Genomic DNA, 6,395 nt, shown 5'->3' with positions numbered 1-6,395 from the left:
TCTTCAGTGCAGTTCCTTAGTTCACAGATAACAGCATGTACAGTTAATCAGTGTGAGAATCCTACCAATTAACTGCTAGTTTCAAAAACATGCTGAAGATTCTCAGGATCATTCCCTTACCCATCTTGTGTATATAAATGTATGACTTTGCCTGTCATATTTCCCAGGTTTTCTCCTTGCCCTCTCTTTATTGTCTAATCCTCAAGTTCGTGCTTTCCTTTTAATTGTGTTACACCTTTCTATTTTTATTTCTTCTTTTGAATTCTTATACTAGGGAGACTATCCAATATTTACACATGTGAGTCTGGTTTATTTCACTTATGAATATATCTTCAGGTGGTATCCACTTAAGTATAAAGCCTTTGAGTTTATCATTCTTTATAGCTGAGTAATACTCCATTGTATAAAAATGTCACATCTTTTTCATCCATTTCTCAGGTGACGGCATCTTAGTTGTTTCCAAGATTTGGCTATCACAAATTGTGCTGCTATAAACATAGGTACCCATATATCACTATGATATGACTTTTTAAGTTCCTCCAGGAAAATTCCCAGTAGGGGCATAGCTGGTTTGAATGGGATTTCCAGTCCTAGTTTTTTAAGGAGTCTCCACACTGATTTCCATAATGGTTGCACCAGTCTACATTCCCACCAGCAGTGAAGAAGGGTTCCTTTTTCCCCACAGCCTCTCCAACATTGGTTGTTGGTTGATTTCTTTATGATAGTCATTCTTTCTGGGGTGAGATGGTATCTCAGTGTTGTTTTAATTTGCCTTTCATGGATGCCTAGTGATATGGAGCATTTTTCATATATTTATTCACTTCTTTAATCTCATCCTCTGAGAAGTGTGTGTTCATCTCAGATGCCCATTTCTGGATTGGGTCTTTAAATTTTGGGGCCCTTGTGTTTTTTAGTTCTTTATAAATTCTAGAGAGCAGACCTTTGTCTGAATGATTAGTAGTCAAGATTTTTTTTCCAAATTTGTGGGTTGTCTTTTCACTTTGTTGGTAATTTCTTTTGAGGTATATTGATGGTTATAACTGATATGTATTGGGTTTTCCTTGTCATTTTACTCTCCTGTTATTACTCTGTCTTTTCCATCTGCTTAATTGCTTACCCAGCCCGATGGCTTCTTTCTATGAATGTTCTTGGAATTGTCATCTTCATTATATCTTTTTAAAATATCCTTCAGAGCATTTTAAAGTGTTCATTTTGCAGTCATGAATTTCTTCAGGAGTTCTCTATTGTGAAAGTGTCTTATTTCTCTATTAATTCTGAAAAAAATAGTTTTGTGTGGCACATCAATCTGAATTAGAGGATCTTTTTATTTTAGAACTTGAAGTGTTTTATTATATGCTCTCAGTGACTTGAGGGTTGTGTTGAGAAGTCTACTGTGATCCTGAAAGGTTTTCCTTTATACACAATTTGTTTCTTTTTCTCTGATTGCTTTTTAATATTCTGTCCTTGCACTGAATTTCTGGAATCTTGACTATTATATACCTCGGTGTAGATTTATTTTGGTCATATCTATTTGGAGTTCTCTATGCCTCAGCTATTTGTATGTCAAGTTCTTTATCCATGTTTTGAAGAGTTTTCTGCTATTACTTCAGTAAAGAGGTTTGTAAAAATGTGTTTAATACAGGGGCCTACAGGGTCTCACTAGAGGGATCAGACTTGTAGTGATTCTTCTGTTTTCACCCTACCAAGCACTGGGATTACAGGCAAACGCCACCACACCCAGTCTCAGTCGTTGTTGTCTCAGTGTACCCTGGGGGTAGGGCTGATACCGCATACCGCATGCTGGGAATCGAACCCCAGCCACTGTGCTCTGCCCAAGCAGGTACTTTAGACTGCTGAGCTATCTGGCTAGCCCTTGTAAAGAGGTTTTTGATGACATTTGCCTTATCCCAGGCTTGCTCATTGACTCTGACCAACCTTATGTTATTGCTGTTCAACTTGCAGCTGTTGGATTAATTTTTCATGGTTCCTTACTATTTTTAAAATACCTTTCCTGTAATCATGTTTTCTACCTTTCCTTCATATCTATCCTGATATTCTATCCTTTCCCTCATTCAGTCAGTTGTGTATAACCTCCTGACTGTTGGTTTCCAAAGTTCCTTTATCTTTCTATCTGCATCTGATATATATATATATATATATATATATATATATATATATATATGCATTGCATGAGTATTTTATTGAATTGTATCATTTAACAGTATTAGGAATAAGTGATATGCATACATACTACACTTAGAGAAAACATTCACTGCATAACAATTTTCCACTTTTTCCCTTCAAATTATTTGCTCATATTTGCATAAAACAATATCATAAATTGAATTCTAACCTCAGAAAAGAATATGTTCCCATGGCACGTCTTTAACCATGGGCCATTTCTTCCACTACATTTATCACTGTTGGTGGTACTGTTCAGTGCAATTTTACCTGGATTATATTTTCTTTTTTTGTTTAAATCAGATTTTATTTGTACATTTCAGATATTTTCTCAAATGATCTAATTTTATGTCTTATAAGACAGGATCAACTTGTGAATGTAAAATCATGAACATATAATCAAAGCAAACATATTCTCAAGTGTACCTTTTCTAGTGTCTTTGAAGCTAGTCCCTCCTGCTCCCCAAATACTGATCTACTAACAAAGTTCTCACACACTGAAGTCTTCTTAATGATAGTTTCAAATGGAGAGAAAAATGTTTGTGTTTTCCAGAAAAGCAGATGGCTCCACCTAAAAGCCCTGCCTAGGAATGGGCCATGGGAATACATGCCTATAAGCCTTGAGGCGAGAGGGTCACTGTGAGTTCAAGGCAGCCTGAGCTACACACTGAGTTCAGTGACAGCCTGAGTTACACGGCAAGACCCTGTCTCAAAAACAAAACAAAACTGCCTAAGATTCTTCTGGCTGTGTTGCACTTTACCGCATCACACTTGAAACAAAAGCAGAGAGGCTAGTGTTCTTCATTCCCTGTCTCAAGAGGGAAAATGTTTCCACGTTCCTAAACTGCCCATTTCTAAGTCACCAGGGTAACCCTGGGCTGACTAATCTTTTCAATGATCAAAATGGCACATTTAGTTATAGAATCTTTTTAGCACTTGAAAAGTAAATTGGCAGACAAAATCCTTACTGTCAGATCTCCCCTTATCCCCATCCTTCGGAAAGTCAATCTTGGACAAAGTCAGTGTGAAAATAGACTGCAGCACTGAATCCAGCTGGAGTGAGTCCACTCCAGTTTTTCTCAACATTGACCCAAAAATCTGAACAAATACAACTTTTTAGTCACACTCAATGGGAAGTAGTCACAAATACCATTTCAGGATTTCCTGCTAGGTATTAGCATGATTTTCTTCTCTGCTTTGCCATCTCTTTGATACTATTCAACATTTCCCTACTTCCAACCAAAAATTATTAGTCTAGCTGCAAATCTAGGAAAACATTTTAGATGTCCAGCTTTCAAAAGAAAAACTTAAAAATGTGCCATTTGTGATCTTCTATATCACACCAGGTCTTTCTTTGTAGTCAAAGGTAATAGAGACGATTTGATAGTGAGTAATGTGGTTCTTGTTAAATATTTTGACCCACGATGTAAGCCAGTTTATGGGCATAATGGCAAGGAGTGGGAACTCGAATGGCTCCCGCAAAGTTAAAGTACATGTGGCATAATTTGTGAGTTAAGCACTGTACTTTATCTGGCTCAAAGCAAACTGTGTTGTACATAACATTATCATGAGTGGGAGTAACAGTAGCACACCTCATGGACTGACTCACAAGATAAAAATCATATCATTCCTCCCTGGTTAATGCTGTATCAAGAACAGTTCCTGCAGGTGGATTTTTAAACTCTTCTTCAACCAGCTTAAAAAACCTGGTGTTGATTTGTTTCTTCACCACAATGAAAGTTAGTTGACTTTATGTTTCATTAAGTGTCTCAGAAGCTGTGGAATGTCACAGTCAAGTAAGGCCTGAAGCTGACCATCTCCTACTCCATCCCGATATACCACAACAGAATCTGGCCAGTAATGTACATTTTTAAACCAGGAATCTAAGGCAGCTTCCAAGCAGTTACTCAACCTATCCACAAGTTCCTGTCCAGTTTCCTGGAAGACACAGTGGGAGTACCACTGGGTTAATTCCTCATTGGTACTTGACACAAATGCTGCAATTGACTTCTGTTGATTTACAGTATCATGGAAGCAATCAATACCAATGAACATTGTTTTCTGTAGACCCGTGTTCACATTCCAGAGAGCTCCTCCCATCTTGCAGTTCATCTGCTGGGCAGTCTTTGTAGCAAAGGTCATCAATTCCCTGCCAGACACTAAGGCCTCTGCAGTCACACACTGACTTGGAGCTGGGCATCTGATACACAGGTATTTTTTTTTTCTATCTCCTCTTACCTGTATTTCTCATCAGGCAGTATGCAGAGCACCATATGTGTATATGACTTAACATGCTTTGTAATGTGGATATGTAGGAGCTAGTGTCATCATGTACTTGATACATTTGTGCCCGGTCCACATTTATGCCCGCAGCAGGACCTCCTCTCTGAACTATGCAGAAATCTTCTGCCTTGCTTAACATACTCCCACGTATGAAGTAATATCCAATGACTTAGGGGCTTCCCTGCAAGTAAGGGTGAGCTTCTTGATTCCCACATCCAATCTGCTTGCCCTGGCCCAGTGATGAGCAATCTGTCACCCTGGAAGACTGTTACATCTCTCAAAAGTCTTCCTGAGATGGGTAAAGAGTTGTCAGCAAAACATACTATAGCATTGAAGCTTATTTTTTTCTATTTTCTCAATGAATTCTTGCAATTTTTTTACTCCTGTCCTGTGGAGACAGCTGCATGATCTTAGTCAAGTTATTCTTATTGTTGCCACATTCTTCAAGCAGGCCCTCCAATACCCCTGTCGCGAGGCAGAGTGGAGCCACCAACCGCACGGGGTCAGGAGCTGTCGTGCTCCGGCCCCTTCTCCACCTGGGATGGCTGACCAGGAGTGGCTGGCTACAGCCACGGGTCATTTGATTATATTGCTGTACATAGTATTCTGCAAAGGTGGTTTCACTGCCATCTGATTTTTTAAATGTATCATTAGGACTCTGATCCCAATTAATAGTGTCCACCTGTCGGTTCTGTTGTTATACCTTTGTTTTTTCTTTTTTAGTTCTGGTGACAATTTACTTGACAAGTTACAGTCTGATGGTGTTGATGATTGCTTCCTTCATTTTATTATTTTGTACAGTAAGGATGAAGTTTTTATACTCCACAACAAAATAAAGCCAGTGCTTATTACCAGGGTCCCTGCCCCCACCCCCGGAGCACCGTAAACATAGTGATGAGGAACAGAAAGATTGAGACAAGTCTGATTTTAAAATCTCAATAAAAAAGCAAATGTATTGGGGCCAGGGAGATGGCTCAGTGGAATAAGCACTTGCCTCACAAACGCAGGAGCCTGAGTTCAATCCCCAGTTCTGCCAAAAAAAAAAAAAAAAAAAGCAAAAGTCTGTATGTAATGCAACAGCTGTTCAATTTGCAACCCTGAATAGGCACAGCCAAACAAAAATCTCCAGTGTTTTCAATTTTTCCAGCACACATTCCAGTATAAATACTCTGAACAGTACTGAGCAAATAATTAATAATGGGAATAGAACCTCAGAACAAAAGATATATTGCACCCCTGACCCTCTTACAGTTCTAGAATGCAGATATTAAGGAATATAAAAGTCACAGGAAGAATTAAAAAGAAAAATTCTCAAAGCTGTCACCATTTGGAGTAGAAAGGAAGATGGCATTTTACAAATGTTCAAAAAGACATGTAAGAATTCATTCACTCTGACTCCGACTTGAAAGAGTAAAGATCAGGGTCTTGTCATCTAAAACGGTACTTTCAGACCCGTACTCCAGGTTCATCAGAAACTGTGGATGTAGTTTTAGACTTCATCAAGGAAAACAGGCTCAGACATCTAGCCTGGCTGAATCTGGAATCCGTGCTAGAAGTGCTCACGGTTACGCGGAGCAGCTGTAAACTGAACAGCAGTGTGCGCTTCCACAGGGAGCCTGAGGACTGAAGGTCTGTGCACAGCTTGTTAGATCTCTCCCGCTTTGCGCTCTCAGAGCTCCACCTGCCTTCTTTTCTTTTCCCTATAATTTTATTGATAAGCAAATAGCAATGAGACAGTTTCAAATCAAATTGGTAGGACAGTTTCAATAATTAACACATTGCACACATTCTTCCTAGTGGATAATTGCTGTACAAGGACATGATATCCTAACACCATTAGAACAAATCCCTCTATTCATTAAGAGAATGTAACTATATATCTATCCCATCCACTTTGAATACACAGATACAAAATGGACATTCATCTGTAT

The 6,395-nt window shown here is 38.8% G+C and overlaps 1 pseudogene; it reads right to left on the bottom strand.

Moving 5' to 3' along the window:
- Nucleotides 1-3,541: 3,541 nt before the first annotated feature.
- On the bottom strand, nucleotides 3,542-4,603 carry LOC101571937 (annotated as a pseudogene).
- Nucleotides 4,604-6,395: the final 1,792 nt, after the last annotated feature.

Source organism: Octodon degus, unplaced genomic scaffold, assembly GCF_000260255.1.
Source record: "Octodon degus isolate 3935 unplaced genomic scaffold, OctDeg1.0 scaffold00014, whole genome shotgun sequence".
NCBI lineage: Eukaryota > Metazoa > Chordata > Mammalia > Rodentia > Octodontidae > Octodon > Octodon degus.
This window is presented reverse-complemented; position numbering and strand designations above follow the sequence as displayed.